At 47.9% G+C, this 18,596-nt stretch overlaps 1 long non-coding RNA gene across 1 annotated transcript; it reads left to right on the top strand.

The window, feature by feature from the left end:
• Positions 1–6,695: 6,695 nt before the first annotated feature.
• Positions 6,696–17,670, top strand: LOC109264546 (uncharacterized). The gene is made up of 5 exons (XR_002078772.2): positions 6,696–6,800; positions 11,634–11,763; positions 12,065–12,171; positions 12,832–12,943; positions 17,373–17,670. It is a non-coding gene; the product is annotated as an uncharacterized LOC109264546 (long non-coding RNA).
• The last annotated feature ends 926 nt before the right edge of the window (positions 17,671–18,596 follow it).

Genomic DNA, 18,596 nt, shown 5'->3' with positions numbered 1-18,596 from the left:
TGGCTCCATAAAAGCATGTCTGTAACACTGCTCTGACACATGATAATTTCCCTTTTGAACAAAGAGAGAACAGTTTTAGTCTGAAAAACTTGGCAAAATAGTATCTTGCTAGAGTTTAATAAACTTATTTTATTTTCATTGTCTTTTTAATATAGTTTTCTTCTCTTTATGGCAAATATTAATAATTCTATATTTATACTTCTGGTATAAAGTTTCTTTTTAAAATTTATTTATGTAGGCAATATACGTGAATCAATTTAAAGAAAATATTAAGTAAATAATAGAAGACTGGACATTGGTGCTGGGTGGTAAGAGAGAGACTTCTGCCAACAGCCCCAGCCACGGCATCACTGGGCTCCAGGGCCACAGGGAAAGGAAGTGAGGCAGGTGTCTCCTCATCACAGGACCAGGGAGGGGCTTCATGAGGGCCCAGCCCCCAAGGCAAGGCTTTCTCCCTGGAGAACTCTGGATAATGGCTGTGCCCTTTTAATTTCTGCTGGGGCATCTGGAACCCCGCCTTCCTTTCAGGTTACATGGCCAGAGTCAAATGACCTCAAGGACCTTCTGGGAAGGAAGAAAAGAAGGGGAAGGGGAAAGAAGAAGGTGGGGAGTGAGGAAGGAAGCAGGAAAAATATTAAGTATTTATTGTTTGTCACACTTTACAAATGATCTCGATTAATCTACTCTAAATGTTTGGTGCACAGACACAAAGGAACACCTGTCTAATGGCTCCATTGTCTGCCCTGCGACCAGAATGATCTTTGGCAATGAGCCCAGGCATTGTCTCCCTCCGCATGAGGCCTCTGCTTCTTGCCAGAGTTTTCTCTGAGACTGGGGGCCGAAAGAGGGCAGGGCCTCGGCACACGTTATACCTCATGGTGGTGTCCCCAGAACCTCACGAATACTGAGCTGCACAAAAGTCTTTGCTGAATAAATGCAATAAAATTAAAAGTGGAGGAAAAAAAGCCCTCTGAACACATCAAATCCCCATCAATAGTTTAAGACAGAATAACATGGGAACAAGTCAATAAGTGAGTGTCAAGTGAATGAATGAACTGATCTTAAAGGAAATGCTGCGGGGTGAAGGTGGGGCTGGGACGCCATGTAAATGTGGCGTGGGCTTCTTAGTTCTCCAGGGAAGACTCTCAGAACATTCTTTTACCAGAGTTTACTACCTCTCCAACTCCCGAAGGATGATGGCACAGAAATTCTACAACAGAGATGTCTAGTGAGATACTGAAGGCTCCATGGGCCAGAAAGGGTTCTGGCCATCTGACTCACCGTCTGGGTGTGCATATGACGGCCGGAGTGGCATCACTATGGCAGCAGGCATGGTGAGCTGGCCGGTGTTGGCTTTGCACCAATTACAGTGTCCTTTGTAGCAAGGACGCACCTGGTAAGTGAGGCTGGCGGCCATTCCACAGGGCTAAAGCACTCCCCACACCAGTTAACTTCCCTCGTGAGGATATTCTGGAAGGAAAGGAATGTCCCTCATCAAAGAGAAATCATTCTGACACGTGTTAAATAGAGCAGGACTTTACTCAAGATTATTGAAGTAAGGGGGAGAGAGGATTTACAGCCAGCAGGCAGGATGAGGGACAGCATAAAAAACTTCTAAGAAAAGCTAGGTTGGACACCTAGGGCAAGGGGAATTCTTGATAAACTGGTTGAGCAGGATTCTTCACTTGAACTGGGCCTAGAAGGCCAAGGATGAGGCCAAGATGAAAGCTCAGAGGAACCTGACTATCATTTGGTCAAAGAGGGTGTCCTTGTCACCCTTAAGAAGAGAGAGGCTTGCCTGGGACATGGGTTAGGCTTGGGGATGGAAGGAGAGAACAGTTTTGAGTTGAGTACCTAGAGAAGCCATCCACATGTGTCTCAGGCCTCCAGGAATATAAACTAGGTCCATGTGTTAGAGGAAGGGTCTAGAAAAGGTGGTAGGAACAATCTGGGCCCGGGGACCCTGGCATGTAGTCCAATCAAGGTGTTTCGTATGAGTGAGTTTAGAGTATCCCTCTCACACTCCAGCACATGAGACCCCAGTGAGTGGTGGGCATTGCCCTTTGGAGAGACAAGCTGGGACCCATTTCCAAGAGTCTGGAAAGGGCATGTCAGCTCTGGGACTGTAGAGGGCCTGGGGTTCACAGGGCGGCAGCACCTGAGGGGCCCGTGGACAGAATGGAAGTGTTTGGAAGGGTTGGAGGTGGGCCCTCAGGAATGTCACAAATCAGGCTAGAACCAGAGTGTACTGAACTGAAGTTGTTGGGGCCTCATTCCTTGGTCAGACCCCCCAGGCTGGCTTGGCCTTGTGGGGCTTGGCTCACATCACTGTGGGCCTGGAGAGTGATAACCAACAGACAGGACGATGGCCAAGGCCTGACTCCATTTTCATCATTAATGAAAGACTGTGTTACTTTCACCGGACCGGCCATCCTGTGGCATCGGGGTGGATGAATGCTTTACTCTGAAAATGAATGTTTGAAAAAGGTAAGGTTTCATGACATTTATGCCCAGGTATTTCACTTCTGGGAACTCAGCCAAAGTAAATAATATTAAACAGAAAACAAGCTTTATGCACAAAGATGTTTATTGCAGTGGTACTTACGCTAATGTAAAATTGCAAACAATCTCAATGTCCCAGGACAGAGGATGATGATTAAGTAAGTTCTTTCATAATCCACTGTGAAATATTTATTCAGCCATTAAAAACGGTGCTTACAAATTCTATAACAACATGAAGGAATGTTTAAAATGAGTGAAAAAGTGGGAAACAGAATTCACATATAATGTTTGCGTCTGTATACAAGTAAGAAGAAATGAAACGCCATGACTTCAGAATTCTAATACGTTTTGATGCTCTGCTTTGACCAAAAAATCTAGCTGTCCAGGACACCCTCACCCCAGACGATTCTCTATAAGGTAGCACTGCTCTGTGGTTTAGGTCACTGTGCTCTGTCGTCCAGACACTTGGGCAGTAGGGGTGAATGCCTGCCCCAAGTGGCCCCGACTGGGTCCATTAGTCAGTACGAGTGAAGCTGTGATCCAGTGACAACCAACCGTTAAATCGCATGGCTTCAAACAACACAGCTTGATTCCTCATTCAGGTCACTCGTCCACAGAAGGGCGACGGGGGACTCTGCTCCTATCTGCACTCAGAATGCAGGCTGACAGCCTCTACCACCTGGGGTGCGGATGGAGAGGGCTAGGAACTGTCGGCTGCTCCCCCACAATTAAATGCTCCACCCCAGAAGCAACGCACCGCACTCCCACTCACAGCTTGCTAGTGAACGAGTCAGATGGCCCTCTCCTCCAGAGGAAAGGCCAACCTCGTCTGTGCTGGAAAGAGGAAGAGAACCAACTAACTGTCTCAGAGCAGCACCATTGGCCATGACAAGGGCCTTCCAGGAGCCCAAGTGGTACCAGGAAATCTCTTGGGAAGATTTCTCGGTGCTGATGGTCCAGCATCACCCTCCCTGTTTTGACCACCAGCTGAGAAAGGCAACAGCAGACATTTGGTTCCAAAAACCACAAGAAATGACTGCCCTCCCCTCCTTTTTTTTTTTTTTGTTTTTTGTTTTTTGTTTTTTGTTTTTCAGCTGCAAAGTGGAGATATTTACCATCTCCAAAATTATTCCTCCTTGGGCACTTTACAGAATGTGCAATGTTTTCATACACACACAGCCCGAGGCCATGGCCAGCACAGAGCTGTGCAAGGTCCGTGCCCAGACAGGCTCTCCCTCCAGAGTAATTCATTCTGCAGGGATGCTCCATGCTCCAGAGAAAAAGTTCTAATCAGAGGTTGTGAAGGTTAATTCACTGAGTTTTGCTTCCTTCTTGGCACTATTAGAAAAGAGGTTTAAAAATGAATGAATACATAAAAGAAGACTAAGACAACAGCATTTGTTGTAGCAAAAGCGCTATGTCTGGGAAAGCTACAGGAGTCTCTCTCTCTCTCTCCTCTTTCTCTCTCTCTCTCTCTCCTTCTCTCTTTCTTTCTCTGTCCCCCTCCTGCCCCTCTCTCATAATTCTCACCTCTGTCCCATTATCGTGTTTCAACTGTAAGCATACAGTTGTCATAAGAGTCGTTTCCTATCAAACATGCTTGAGCTGAGATATATTGAGGCACCACTGAGGTGCCAAGCTTAGGTCAAACCTTACTTCATAGGCGCTGAGAGATTTATCAATAGAAGCCTGCAAGAGGATACATTGAGTTTTGATTGCTGGGTAACAAATGACCACAAGCCTTGGTGGCTTAAAATAACACAGACACCTCCCAGTTTCCTGGGGTCAAGAGTCTGGGTGCAGTTTGAGGGGAGGGTCCTCTGCCTAGGGGCTCACCAGGCTGAAATCATGGGTCAACCATCAGCATTCTTGTTTGGGGCTCATTCAAGTTGTTAGTAGAATTCAGGACCTGAGATTGTGGCACTGAGGTCCCCACTTCCTTGGGAGCTGTGAACCAGAGGCCACTCACAGCTCTTAGAGACCTCATGGCTCCTCACCATGGTACCTTCCACGGGTATGGCTATTTGCTTTCTTTCAAGCCAGTAGAAGGGCTGCGGCTGCCCAAGTCCCTAAAGGCTCACCTGAGACACTCAGACTCACCCAGGACAATCTCCACTGTTATTCAATCAAAGTCAACTTATTAGGGACCTTCATCATATCTGCACAATCCTTCTTGCCATATAATGTAACCTGCTCACTGGACCAATATGGCATCATGTTCGTGGGTCCTGTCTCCACCCAAAGGTAAGAAATTATAAAAAGGCATGACCCCCAGGGACAGTAATCACAAGGACATCTTCAGATTCCCACAGCAGGGGGTCTGCATTTCTGTGATGATCAGATTCAGTGCATAGCCAGGGGGAGCTTCTAAGCAGGGCACTTGAAGCTGTCTTGGACATGAAAAAGAGCCACATTTTGCTAGGAGAGTTCTTTGTTCTCATGGTCAGAGAGGAGCCTTCTGCATCTCTGAGCAGAAAATGGGAGCCTCCAATTCACAGGCACTGCCCTTCCTTCTCTGTGTGACAGCACAGAGAGGGGCCAGGGCAGCCTTGGAGGGTGGCAGGAACAACAGAGCAGGGCAACACCATGCACAGAGAGCTACCAGTCCTTGGATCCCTGGGGCAGCCACATTAATATTTTCTTCTCACCAGTCAGGGGAAGCAGAGGGCAGTGGGGGGAGGTGGTGAGGAAGTGGGGCCTTGGTTGACAGTTGACTGCATGAGGGGTGTCAGAGAAGTTCCCCCACACCCTGCTCTTGGGAAACAGACTCTCTGGTCTCTATGCAAAAGTCTCCATCAGCCATCACTCAGAAATGTTCCCCCACCCTCTTCCCTGGGAGCTGGGAAACCATGTGGGGACTTGAATAACTTTGAGTCACAGGGACTGTATTGGGTTGGAGTCAAGGGTCTTGCGTTCCAGTTCTTCCCTTTAGCTGGCTGTTGCTCTGGGCAAGTATGAGCCTCGCTTTCCGGCTCTATAGAGGGGAGAGGCAGGATGGAGTGAGGTCCCTTTGAGAAAGCAGCTTTCCAGTCCGTCACGCATTGTTAGTACCCCCCACACCTTTTGCTCTTGGATGTCCCACTGCATATCTGTGCCTGTGGCTGGCTCAGCTTTGCTTGGGGTCCAGGTGGACCACAAAGAATGCTTCTCCTCTTCACCTATTGCTTCACCCACACAGTTCTGATAACCTTTGCCAGACTGGGTCAGGGAAGTCAAAATGGCCCCGTGACCAATAGGCCACACAACACGGCTATGCCAAAGCAAGAGCCTGAGCCACCGATTAGGTCTGATAAATCGGGGCTATACTTAGGGCCTCAGCTTCTCTGTCTCAAACTGAGGAGTTGGACTAGTCCTAAAATATCCACTATACTGTGTGAGGTCTAGGGTTGAGCCTCCCTGGTTCTGGGGCAGCCTGCTGTGATTTTAACCATCATTTTAAAACGAAATGATCTAGCATTTTGTGGGCCCCCAAAGGTTTACTTAGTGAAACTAGACTGAGCAGGAAAATCTCTGGGGAAGACCTCCAAGGTGGGTAAATCTGTGGGTATAGCAAGAGGAGACTATATATTGGAAGAGCCCATCATGGAAGACTCCATCCCAACCCTAGCAGGGCCTTCAGTATGGCTCTCCCCAGGGATGGATGCCCAGAGCCCTCATTTCACTCACTGCTGGACGGTTCTGCCCTAAGCTGAAGGCAGCCCCCCTGTCGTTCTGCACGGCAGCCTTTGCAGGGATTGAGGAGTCTGTGCGGTGCCTGGCACGTAGCAGCCTGAGGCCTTGGGGTGGACACAGCTACGCTGTGATGCAAAACTCATGGACCTGAAATCCCACCCCCCAGACCACCAGGTGCCTTAGCTGGCTGGGGGAGCCGGGGCAACCACCTGCCTTTCCGAAGCCTGTTTCCTCTTCTGCAAAATGGAACCAACAAACCCAGTTTCTCCTGGGTAGGGTGAAAGCGAACCACTCTGGAATGGACAGTTTACAGGGTGTTACGGTCACAGTTATGTACCCCTAAATCCACACGTTGAAGCCCTCATGCCCTGGGCCTCAGAATGAGGCTATATTTGGAGACAGGGCCTTTAAAGAGGTGATTAGGTAAAATGAGGTCATTAGAGTAGGCCTAATCCAATCCGACTGAAGTCAGCGTAAGAAGAGATTAGGACACAGATGCACACACACACGGGGGAGACAGTTTGAAGACACAGGGAGAAGATGGTCATCTACAAACCAAGGAGAGAGGCCTCAGAAGAAACCATCTGGGTCCATACCTTGGTCTGGAACTTCCAGCTTCCAGAACTGTGAGACGATAAATATCTGCTGCTTAAGTCCCCAGTCTGTGGTGTTTTGTTAGGACAGCCCCAGGTCACCCAGCACGGGGGAAGATTTGTTTTGCAATAGGCAGAGAGGGGAAGGCCCAGGGGGCTGGAGCTCCACCCTCCAAGCTGAGGCCTGTCCCCACTGCCCTCCCCGTGTGGCCCACGGCCAGGCAGCTCCCCCCCCCCCCCCCCCCCGGGGCCTGCAGCACCCGGTGCCCAGCGCAGGCCGGCCTGCCGGGCCTCGGGCAGGGTAGCTGAGGCAGCGCACCGCAGCCAGCTTGTTTTGATTGCAGGCGGCTCTGCTGGGAGGCTGCAAACTCCGCCAACTCGTCTAACATGATTCCGCGAGAAATGTTGACTCTAAATTACAAGGACTTAATTTTTCCAACCACAGCTAGGCAGTAAATGACTCTCTGAAATGACAGATGGAAAGTTCAGTTAATATGTTTATCTTCTGGCTCTAAGCGGTCCCGCCTCCCCCAGCATGGCTCAGGCCAGCCTGCACAGTGGGGGGGTGGGGGTGGGGAGCGACATCGGTTGCCCTACCCCCCCCCCCAACCCTGCCCCGACCCCAGGCCCGCTGCTCCTCAGACCTAGACCTCCAGACCTGCCCCCGACAGGAGGCGGCTGCTGTGCGCAGGGCAGGAAAGCCGCCCACCGGAGCCAGGCTCCAGGCCTTTCTGTGCAACCAGCTCAGTGTCTCCATCTCAGAAAAGTCAGGTGAGCTATCTACCCTGAGGTAGCAGTGACCGGGCTTTGTCCCCAAGGTGGCAAGTCACCTGGCTTCTTTGGCTCTGTCATCTACAAAACGGTAATTCAAAACTCTCCCACCAGCTGGCAGGGGGACGCCAGGAGCACAGTCATAATTATACCAGCGAAGATCTGCATAGTGGTGTCCATGGGTCTGGCACTGAACTGTCCCAGGATGTAGCTGTTATTATTATGATCTCCATTTTATTGTTGAGGACACTGAGGCGCAGAGAGGTTAAGCCGCTTGCTCAAGGTCACGCAGAGAGCAGCAGAGCCTGAATTCCAACCTGGGAGGGCTGGCTCCATGATTCATGCTCTTGATCACTCTTTTGCTGGGCATCCCCAAAGACACTCGCTGTGGGGAGATGCTAGGGGTAGGATTCTGTGGTAGCTACTTGGCAAGGAGGTCACCGCTCAGTTCTGGATCCCCCGTCTCCCTGTAGACAGCAGCATGGTGGGCTCAGACCGGCCTGGGCAGGGTGCCGGATCACACTCAGCTGCTGACCCCTGCAGGGAAATGACACGCACACCTCCCCACCTTCTTCCTACCCTCTCACCTCCAGTCCTTGCCCGGGCTGCCAGTCCTGCCCGGGAGCTCTGCCCACCAGCCCCCATGTGATGTCACTGCCCAAAGGGAGAGACCACCGTTGCCAGAGTTGACCAGTCCCCTCTGAGACCTCTGCTCCCAGGGGAGGGCTACAGGTCACAGCCCAAGGCCTGCCACTCTGTTGGCTGCCTTGACGGTAGCTTCCTGGCTTAGCCTGGTGGACATGGGGCCAGCCCCTGGTACAAGGAGCTGGAGTCATGGGGAGGACATAGGGGGTAGTTTCCCTTTAGTGGGGAGAGACGTGATCACCACAGTCTTTAGCAGGGTCGGTCTGAACATGGCAGAGCCGAGTGTGGGTAGGACCCTGAGGCCTGGTGGGGAAAGGCTTCCTTGCTAAGGTCTTGCCTGGGTAGAGTCTTCCAGAAGTTTGGTAAGGCAGAAATAAGGAGAATCCCAGGCAGAGGAACAACCTGAATAAGAAAACGATGGAGAAATAGTGTGGTGTGTGCATACAAGGAAGCTGAAGAGATTGGGCTTCCAGGGCGTAATGGAGAGACTGGAAGGACTGACGGACTGACACAGACAAAGCTGGTAGGGGTGACAGGGCCTGACTAAATGACCTTCTGTAAAAGTTTCATGTGACAAGTTCAGGAGATTGGGCTTCTTCTGTTGAGGGATGCATCTTTCGTGTGTATGTGGTAAAATAGATGTAACTTAAAATTTACCATTTCTACCATTTTTAATGTTTATTTGTTTATTTATTTATTTTGACAGAGAGAGGAGCGAGAGAGAGAGAGAGAGAGAGAGCATGAGTTTGGATGCAAGTGAGGGAGGGGCAGAGACAGAGGGAGAGAGAGAATCCCAAGCAGACTCCTTGCTGTCAGCGCAGAGCATCAGATGTCCCTGACGTGGGACTCGATCCCATGAACCATGAGATCATGACCTGAGCTAATAGCAAGAGTCAGACGCTTAACTGACTGAGTCAACCAGGTGGCCACTTGTCATCATTTTTAAGTGTACTGTTCAATGGCATCGAGTGCATTCATGTCATTGGGCAGCCATCCCCAACATTCGTCTCCAGAACTTTCCAAGCATCCCAGACTGAAACTCTACACCCGTAAAACAACCACTCTCTACAGCCCTCCTCCCAGGCCTGGCCACCACCATTCTCTTCTCTGCATCTGGAAGTGACCCTCTAGCAAGGGGGCTCAGTCCTAACCTGGGAAGCCTGACATGGCGAGGGGCTGGGTTAGCCAGCCGCTGTAGCTGCAGAAGAGAAAGATCTCACCAGTGGCTGCCACGGAAGCCCCAGCAAAAGACGAGCCTGCTTGCCCGGATGTGGTGGCCGCCGGCAGATGCCCAGCCTGGAGGGCAGACCTGGGTTTGGAGTCCAGCCCAAGAACTCAGAGTTCTGTGGCCCCAGGAAAGTCCTCAGCCTCTGCAGGCTAACTATGAGGAAGAGATAACAGTGCTTCGCAGAGCTGCCTTTGGGTAAAGTCATAATAATAGCAGTGACTATTTGCTCTGCCCTGTCCAGTACTGGGTATACGCCAAACCCTTTCTGCGCCTGTCTGTCAAGTCAGCCTTGGGCCTTACAGACTGAGCGCCTCTGGGAAACTGAGTTTCATTGAGGTTCAGGTCTTACAGCCCAGGATTTGCAGCTGAGAGAATCTTACCCCAGGACCCAACGCAGAGGGGGTGCTCATAAATGTGGGTTTACTTATAGTCCCTCCGTAAATGTAAATCAACCATTATGCTGAATTTCTCACATGGATGCAAGGATCGGCCATTCAGGTAAATGGTACTTTTCGCTGTTGGGCTTGCACTAGAGTTCAAAGCAAAGCGGCCCCAAGACAGATCTGTTTCAGTGCAGCTATGGTCTCGGCAGGAGGCCCCGGCTTCTGTTGCAAGGCAGGGAGGGCCCCAGGCCAGACAGCTCATCAGAGAGGCTGCTCGGGGGCCTCTGCCTGAGACTGGCCCAGGCTTGCTGTTTAGGATGTGGGAGGCAGCAGAGCCCCGGCCGTCTCCTGGGGACAGGAGTGTCATGGGCTCTCTCGTGGAGCAGCCAGACACCAGCCCTGTGTTACTTTGAGGAAGTGACACGGTTGGAAAAGCCCATGTGAGAAGAGTGTCCACGTCCTCCTTGCTGAAGAGGAAATGATGTCCCCTGCCATAGGAACTCCCCCCCCCCCCCCCCCGTCCCAAGCCTGATTGGCTGGAGCCAGGAGGTCTTTTGGAGAATCCAGGATGCAGGATTCTTCCCAAGAGCCTGCCCAGAAGTTCCTGGCACATCAGGAAAATGGACTGGGTCATGGGCTCTATTCCCCAACACACAGGCTTCCATGGAGAAATGCAGGACATACTGTTCTCTATCTCCTCATCTTCTGCAATGCCTCACTGCCACATGTCACCTCCTTGGCCTAGTACCCTGGCCTTTTGTGACCCAGCCGTGTCTGATGCTGTTGCATCCTGCTGTACTCCCCTCTCCTCATGTACACGGAGCTCGAGCCCAGAGAAAAGTCAGTTCCCTCTCCATCCCAAGTCTTCCATGATTTGGCACCCATGAGTAGGCGAGTAGGCTGTGCTCTCTACCCAGAGCTGTTTCATTTTCATCTGCTGACCAAATCCTACTCAAAGCCAATCCAATGTCATCTTTCTCAGATACCCTCTGGGATTCTTGCCAACAGATGGACTCCTACCTGCTCCCCCGACCCCACCCCCGACCCCCAGCCCCATGTTCTCACTGGGTTCTACTGGGTTCCACCTCTAGGGTTGCTCGTCCACATCTATCCACATGCCTGGTCAATGCCCTAGATTGACAAGGTTTGTGCCAAAGCCTCCGTGGCCATAGTGTCCAGGGTGGTAGTCAGGGCATGTTACTTGTCTAAGTTAAGCAAGGTGTTCTGGTCATCTTTCTAGGTAACAAACCACCACAAGTGTGGTAGCATAAGGGCACCTGGGTGGCTCAGTTGGTTAAGTGTCTGACTTTGGCTCAGGTCACAATCTCGCAGTTTGTGAGTTCGAGCCCTGAGTTGGGCTCTGTGCTGACAGCTCAGAGCCTGGAGCCTGCTTTGGATTCTGTGTCTCCCTCTGTCTCTCTTCCCCTCCCCTGCCCATGCTGTGTCTCTCTCTGTATCTCAATAATACATAAATGTTAAAATAAAATTTTAATGTGGTAGTGTGAAACCACCATTGTATTATGCCCATGGATGCTGTGGGTCTGGAATTCAGTCACAATGCAGTAGGATGGTTTATCTCTCCTTTGTGAGGTTTGTGACTTCTGCTGGGAAGCCTGGAAAAAGTGGGAGTGACTTGATGGCAAAAGGCTGGCATCATCTGATGACCCCTTCACTCAGTTCCTACATGTGGTTTCTCCATGTCCCCTGGGCTTCCCCACAAGATGGCAGCTTCAGGACAGTCAGACTTTTTACACAGCAGCTCTGGTCTCCAGTACTAGCATTCCAGTGGAGGAGGAAGCTGCATTGTCTTTTTGTTTTCCTTTCTGTTTTCTTCTTAAGCCCACCAAATTCAAGAGGAGAAGACACCTGTCCATGTGAAGGTGGCAAAGTCACATTGTAGAGGAGCATGTAGGACAGATGATATTGTTGTACCTGTCTTCAGAAATCCAATCTGCCACAAAATGAATAGGTGAGAGATTGAAATATGTGTATATATATACAATTTGAATATATATATATATATATATATATATATATATATATATACAATTTGAAATGTTCTTCTCTTTCCCCACCCTCAGTCTCCAAAATCAGGTTTTCAGCACAAGAAAGAAGGCAAGTACCAATAGACTTACGTAACTGAGCTCATTTATGGCTCCAAAAATATGTTAAAACAAAAATCCTTTGCAAGCACAGATCCTTGCGCATGTTTAAAATATGACATCCCAGACCCTGTGACAAAGAAATTATTTCTTCCATCTTTCCTACAGGGTAGTTTCCAGAATCAGACGGTTTCTTGATCTACATTTGAAAACTGAAAGAAGAACATTAGGTCCTAATCTCCATCAACAAATTCCTTCCAGCCAAGAACTCCCAGGTTCCACTTTGTTCATTTCTGTAGGAATTTGGACGAGCTAAAAGAGACACTGTTTTTCAACTCAGGATCCCCATCCCATCCAATTGGGATGAATGTCAGATGTGAAAGCTTGTGTGTGTGTGGGGGGGGGGGGTGGTGGTGGTGGTGGTGGAGATAAGTCCCTTAAAGACATAGAATATGAAGGGAGGAATGGCATTAGAATAAATAGAATGCTGGATGTTGAAACGTACGCTTGTTTATTGAACACTTTTAAAGAAATTGAAAATGCCATTGGTCCTATCTCTTTAATTAGAGATGAGACCAGAAGGCTGGGGATGTCGAGGTTAGCTGAAAACAGAGCTGCACTGACCCCAGTCTAAACAGAGGGAAAATTAGTGTGAGCACCAAAAAAAGCAGTTGATTATTTTTCTTTAAATGTAAATAATATTTTTGGCCAGTAGAGAGTTGAGGACAGGCTAAAACTGCCTTTGCTGCTTTCAGCAAATAAAACCCTGTTCAAGGCACAGTGTAGCCTCACTGCCAATTGCGACTCTATTCAAAGTCGTAGGACTTTCTTGAGCCTTGCATGTCAGTTCAACTGGCCTGGGACCTTTGGGTAACATCTGGAAGGAATGTATACCAGCAGATGCCAAAACTAACTTTTAAATATCAGTCCTCTAGACTGAGCCACGGGGAGGGAGGCATTCTCGAGAACCGATGGGAAGATCAACCTCATTTTATTGGTTTGGAGGACAGCCGGACCTCTAAGGCGTCCATGTGGTATGATTGGGAGGTACGAGGTTCTAGCTTTTCCCTCCCCTCGGCACTGCCGCTGTCTGCAAATGAGCCTGCAGAAGTCATGAGGGTGTCTCTCGGTTATGAGTATGCTCCTGGTAATCGGGCAGGCCTTGGATTTTTGGGGTTTGCTCGAGGGACAGGACTGCCATTTAACTTAGCCAATGGAGCACAGAAGGAGGGAGTTCAGCAGTGGGACCGGTGCTCAGGATGGGAAACTGACTGAGGACCCATGCGGCCTGCTCTTGGTATACCTGCCAGAAACTCTGGTAAAATCCGTGCTTCAGCTTGTGCTGGAATACCTGCTTAGATGGGGAACTCACTGTCTGCTAAAATCTCCTATTCCATTAGAACTCTTTGTTGGGAAGCTCTTTCTTTCTTTCTTTTTTTAAAGTTTATTTATTTATTTGAGAGAGAGAGAGAGAGTGTGCGTGAAAGGGGCAGAGACAGAGAGAGGGAAGAGAGAGAATCCCAAGCAGGCTCTGCACTGTCCGGGCAGAGCCCAAGGAGGGGCTTGAACCCACAAACCACGAGATCATGACCTGAGCCAAAGTCAAGAGTCAGATGCTCTTTCTAATACTAAGCTAGAATAACAGCCTGCTCCAGTTAGCTGTGGGACAAAATGAAAGAAAGAAAGAAATACCAAGTTGACGTCATTCTCACTTGCACCACCTGTCGTGCTGTGCCCCCTGGACCTTTATACAAGGAGTCCAAGGCAGTAACACAGAAGGACGAGCGCTGCCTATGGGTCATTCACATCAGCAGTTCTCCTCGAAGGCACCAGAGCTCACAAGGCCGTCACACGGGGGTGGTCTACCCTGAGAGATACACCAGGCCCAGCATGCCGTGAGGACAGGCTGTGAGGCCTGGAGCGAGTCAGCTGGCACGAAGCTTATGCAATGTGGGACAACTGTGCCTCAGGAGTGTGAATCCCACAGGACTCGGAAAGGTTTTCCGCACACGCTGCTGTTTTGCCGAAGAACAATGAAGTGGATCCTTGAGGGAAATTAGAAGTAGACTTTAATTCCTTTTCATGTTTAAGGCATGCTTTTAATATTCAGATCACGCAGGGCTTTGGAGGTGTCTGTACGGAAGTTCGTTCTTACTTTGTAGGAATGGAGAGGCCATTGCAGAGTCTTGGCAGAAGAGTAGGACCTGGATTCCATTCTGAGAGTGTCGCTCCATGTTCAAAGCATGCCCGACACATCACAACCCGGAGAGCCACATCTTTATCCATCCGTTTAATGTAGTCGTTCATTCCACAAATATTTTTTAAATGTTTATTTATTTTGAGAGAGAGAGAGAGCGGGAGTGGGGGAGGAGCAGAGACAGAGGAGGAGAGAGAGAATCCCAAGCAGGCTCTGTGCCGTGAGCACAGAGCCCGACGCAGGGCTTGATCCCGCGAACCGTGAGATCATGACCTAAGCCAAAACCGAGAGTCAAACACCCAACAGACTGGGCCACCCAGGCGCCCCATCATTCCACAATATTTATGGAAGACTTACTCTGAAATGAGTGTTATTTGTCCTCAGAGTTGAGGACAGGGCAGGGAACAAGGCAGGTGTGCCCTTTTCACCTCGAGGCTCAGCACCTACCTGGTGGGGAGTAGCAATGAACAAACAGCGATGCATTTTGTTAAGGAAAGCAGAGCAGGCTTAGGAGAAGGAGAGGATGAAGAAGGGAGAGGACCTTTTTAGGGAGGGTGGTCTGTGTGGAAACCCTGGGAGAACAGCATTTCAGCATTTCCCTCCAGAGGGGTGGCGAGTACAAAATCCTGTGGCCCCAATGTGCTTAGCTGTCCCAGACCAGCGGTAAGAGAACCAGCTGTTCTGGACACCGGTGAGCAAGACGGAAAATGAAGGGCAAGTAGGTGGGAGAGATGGTGAGGGGTTTTGGAGGCCACTGTAGGAGTGTTGCTTTCCCTTTGTTGGATAGAGGCCGTGGGAGAATCTTGGGAGAAGACTGATATGACCCAGGCTACACTGTGAGTGAGTTGGTCTGTACATTATGAGCAAAATTGAGGTTGGGGAGGAAGGAGGAAACAGAAGTCTACTAAAATCATCCAAGCAAGAGATGATGGTAGCCCAGACCAGGCCAGCCTGGGTCGTCTTCAGCTGCAAGCATCCTTAATGGTCAATATGTCTAGCCGAGAACACTGCCACCTGAATGCTGTCAGAGTTCTCGTAGGGAGGAAGGTGAGAACGAATCCAGGCCACACAGCTGCAGAACCTGTCTAGTGTGCCTTGGGGTTCAGACTTGGGTCTTCAGTGCTATTTGTCACCAAATAGTGCTATTGTCACCAAAAGGAATCAGGCAGGACTCTTGTCCTCAAATCTGGGGGCTGCGAAAGTATTACTGAGTAAGGAAGATGTTTTTTCATGCCTATAAATATGTCCGCTTTCAAAAAATGACAGTAAAGTTGCTAGGGAATGGACAAAGCAGAAGCTTTGAAGCGATCCCATCAACCAAGATGATCGGGAAAAAGAAAATACTAATGAAGGTTGCCTGACACCAAATGATTTTGGGGAAGGCCACGAAATCATAATAGCATTCAAAAGAAGACAGTTACTCCAAGGGGCGCCTGGGTGGCTCAGTCGGTTGAGTGTCCGACTTCGGCTCGGGTCACGATCTCACAGTCTGTGAGTTCGAGCCCTGCGTCGGGCTCTGTGCTGACAGCTCAGAGCCTGAAGCCTGCTTCAGATTCTGTGTCTCCCCTCTTTCTGCCCCTCCTCCACTCATGCTCTGTCTCTCTGTCAAAAATAAATAAACATTAAAAAAAAGAAGACGGTTAATATAATGTGTGCAAAAGAAGAACGCATGTATTAAGATATGTTTAATTGTGTTGCTTTTAATAAGTGGAAGATTATGTTGTATTTATTTTTCTATGAAGCATACGTCTGTTTACAAAGTATAGAGTTCTGTTTCTCACCCTCTCTGTTGATGAGAAAGAATAAACACAGGGAGCTATAAATAAACGAAAATAATCCCTTAACCATGGGTACTGTGTCACGTAATAAGCAGGTGGAAGAAAAGTCCAGAAATTGATTGCTTTTGTGTTCCCACACAGAAATTAATGAAACAGAGAATCCCACAGAGTATTCTAAGATAATTAATTAATTGAACATTACACATACTCCATCTCTCAACTCCTAATAGATGGGACCTCAAGATGACCCTACTAATTATAATGCAATATTGATAAGGCATACTTAAGTTTCCAGTTAAAATTTATAGAGTAGGCCAATTCATCATAATGACAGGACAATAGTTTAGGTAGTGCTAACCATAAGAAACTTTTAGAAATACATCATTTCTGGGAAAGACACCAAGTTTCAAAAAACTAAATCTCTGAATTTAGATTTTGAAAAGCAGTGGCTTTAAAGTCCGGATATAACAAATAGAACTTCATTATCTGAAGGAACTCAGCCAGTAACTTTGTTTGGATCACTGTGGACTATACAAACTTGTCCTAGATCAGAATCGGCGACCTCTTGTCTTCTGAAGTGGTATACATGCATTTACTTTGAGATCTGCTAAACTTATTGGGATCCGATAGAATTACTGAAGTCCCATGTGGGTGTAAAAAATGAAATCTTTGGAATACTACAAGTAAAGATAATAACCATGTCAATGTAGGGGATTCGTAATTGTGTGGCCACTTTTACATATCAATTATTGTGGTTTTGTTAATATATATACATGATATATATATGATATATATATGATATATATTTATACACATATATGAGACATATATATATACATACATGAGATATATATATATACATACATGAGATATATATACATTATGTGTATATATATATATATATATATGTATGTATATGAGAGAGAGAGAGTGAGCAAGTGAGGGAGAGGGGCAGAGGGAGAGAGAGAGAAACGTAAGAAGACTCCACACTCAGCACAGAGACAGAACTTGATCCCATGACCCTGGGATCATGACCCAAGGTGAAATAAAAGGTTGGATGCTCAGCTGACTGAGCCACCCAGGCACCCGTGTTAATGTTTACATCTTAAAATGACTACTAGTCAGGACAGCCTAGGTTATGCTGTAACTGCAAATAATCTCGAAATTCCAATGACTTTATCTCATGTTCCATGTACATCTTGGTTCATCAAAGAGCTCTCTGTTCCAGTAAGTCACCCAGGGACCCAGACTGATAGAGGCTCCACGGCCTTATAGTTAGTTACCTCACCTGGAACATGCAGTGAGTGTGGTGGTTTTAAAATGTGACCACAAATTAATGTACACTTCCCTTTCAAAAAGTAAAGACTAATCTCCCCCCCTTTGAGTGCAGAATGTACTGGGTGGCTTGCTTTTAATTAATACAGTGTTGCAGTGGTAATGACACTTGGTTTCTGAGACCAGATCATAAGAGGCATTGTGACTTCCTCCTTCTTCTGTCTAGGATCACTCATCCTGGAAAAAGCCAGTTGCCATGTTATGAGAACCTTCAAGCGATCCTATGGAAAAGCGCAAATGGCAAGAAACTAAAGCCTTTTTCCAATAGTCAGAGAGAAACTGAGGCCTCATGCCAATAATCATGTAAGTGAACCATCACATGAGCAGATCCTCCAGCCTTAGTCAAGCTCTCAGGTGACCACAGCCCTGGCCACCATTGTGACTCTCACTTCAGGAGAGGCCCTGAGCCCAAACTACCCAGCTAAGCTGTTTCTGAGTTCTTGACCCACAGAAACTGTGGGATAATAAATATTTACTGTATTAAGCCACTAAGTGTTGGAGGTAGTTTGTTATGTAGTGATAAACAGCTAACACACTGAGTTAGGGCAAGAGGGCATTGAAGAGTTTTCTTCTGGCAAGTTAGTGTTTTAGCCCAGAAGAGGTGCATTTAATTTCTATTCTTGTCCCATCAGCCAGAATTGGCCAAAGTTTCATGCCAAACTGCAAGGTCCTTGCACACAGGAAGAGAGAATTCAGATATGGACAACTGCTATAAGCCTCCACTACAAAGCATTTAAGACATCAAAGAGAATCTTATATATTTGACCTGTACTTTTAATTAACTATTTGGGAAGTTCGATTAAATAGGCTTTTAATAATGTATCCATATTGGGAAATTTTTCGTTCATATTTCAATCACATTCATAATTATGAAGGATTATTTTAGAAATGTATATTTAGAGAAAATGTTGACTGTTAATATATATAATATATTGCTAATCTGCACAAGGAACCCTTTAAAGTTTAAATTTTTTTTAATGTTTATTTATTTCTGAGTCAGAGTGAGACAGAGCATGAGCAGGGGAGGGGCAGAGAGAGAGGGAGACGCAGAGTCCGAAGCAGCTTCAGGCTCTGAGCTGTCAGCACAGAGCCCGACGCGGGCTTGAACTCACGAAACGTGAGATCATGACCTGAGCCGAAGTCGGTCGCTCAACCAACTGAGTCACCCAGGCACCCCAGAACCCCTTAAAGGTTAAAGAGTCTATTAAGTCTAGTGAAGAAGTGGGTGGATGTATGTTCTGGTGCTCATAACGAAGAAAATAATAGGTTCTGAAAGATAAGACACTGCTTTTTAGGAAGTTTCTAAATGGAACTATTAAATAGAAGAAGGTGACATACCTGGGAAAGAAGGTGAGTCAGCATGGGTTCACCAAGAACAAGCCATGACAGA

The sequence above is a fragment of the Panthera pardus genome, unplaced genomic scaffold (genome assembly GCF_024362965.1).
Source record: "Panthera pardus isolate Hobbes unplaced genomic scaffold, ASM2436296v1 HiC_scaffold_22, whole genome shotgun sequence".
NCBI lineage: Eukaryota > Metazoa > Chordata > Mammalia > Carnivora > Felidae > Panthera > Panthera pardus.
Note: the sequence above shows the minus strand (reverse complement) of the source record. Positions and strands in the feature narration are given on the sequence as shown.